This window comes from Rhea americana, unplaced genomic scaffold, assembly GCF_003343005.1.
Source record: "Rhea americana isolate MKP2758 unplaced genomic scaffold, rheAme1 scaffold_2120, whole genome shotgun sequence".
NCBI lineage: Eukaryota > Metazoa > Chordata > Aves > Rheiformes > Rheidae > Rhea > Rhea americana.
In genome coordinates this window covers 1-1,049 of record NW_028186280.1, presented here as the reverse complement: position 1 = coordinate 1,049, position 1,049 = coordinate 1, and the positions used below count along the sequence as shown (strand labels likewise).

The following is a 1,049-nucleotide window of genomic DNA, read 5'->3' as shown; positions in this document are numbered from 1 at the left end:
CGCACATGGGATGGTTATTGGTGCTGCCATTGGAGCCATTGAACCAGTTTCCTCAGGGCATCTTTGAGCTCCTTGTTCCTCATGCTGTAGATGAGCGGGTTCATTGTTGGAGGCACCACAGAATACAAAACAGTCACCACCAGATACAGAGATGGGGAGGAGAGGGAAGGGGGCTTCACATAGGCAAAAAGTCCAGTGCTGACCAACAGGGAAACCACAGCCAGGTGTAGGAGGCACATGGAAAAGGCTTTGTGCTGGCCCTGCTCAGACGGGATCCTCAGCACAGCAGTGAAGATCTGCATGTAGGACCACACGATGAAAACAAAACATCCAAAGACTAAACAGCCACTAACCACAATGAGCCCTACTCACTACTTCTCTGAGGTAGGAGTGTGAGCAGGAGAGCTTGAGGATCTGAGGGATCTCACAGAAGAACTGGTCCACTGTGTTGCCTTGGCAGAGGGGTATGGAGAATGCGTTGGCAGTGTGCAGGGCTGCATTGAGAAACCCACTGGCCCAGGCAGCTGCTGCCATTTTGATGCAGGCTCTGCTGCCCATGAGTGTGCTATAGGGGTTTGCAGATGGCAACGTAGCGGTCATAGGCCATGACAGTGAGAAGACAATACTCTCCTCCTAAAAAAAAGAGAAATAGAAAGACTTGTGCAGCACATCCGGAGTAGGAAATGGCCCTGGCGTCCCACAGAGAATTGGCCATGGATTTGGGGACAGTGGTGGAGATGGTGCCAAGGTCGAGGAGGGCGAGGTTGAGGAGGAAGAAGTACATGGGGGTGCGGAGGTGGTGGTCACAGGCTACAGTTGTGATGATGAGGCCGTTGCCCAGGAGGGCAGCCAAGTAGATGCCCAGGAAGAGCAAGAAGTGCAAGAGCTGCAGCTCCCGTGTGTCTGCAAATGCCAGGAGGAGGAACTCACTGARGGAGCTGCTGTTGGACATTKGCTCTCATTAGGCACGAGGGCTGTTGAAAGGAGAAAAGACATTAAGAAGTTAGGAGAGACTTTTATAGAACAATAAATAAATAAATAAATAAATT

General features: G+C 51.1%; 1 pseudogene; it reads right to left on the bottom strand.

Annotated features, from left to right (window-relative positions):
• Window positions 1-14: 14 nt before the first annotated feature.
• LOC146595881 (olfactory receptor 14A16-like) lies at window positions 15-952 on the bottom strand (annotated as a pseudogene).
• Between the last annotated feature and the right edge of the window lie 97 nt (window positions 953-1,049).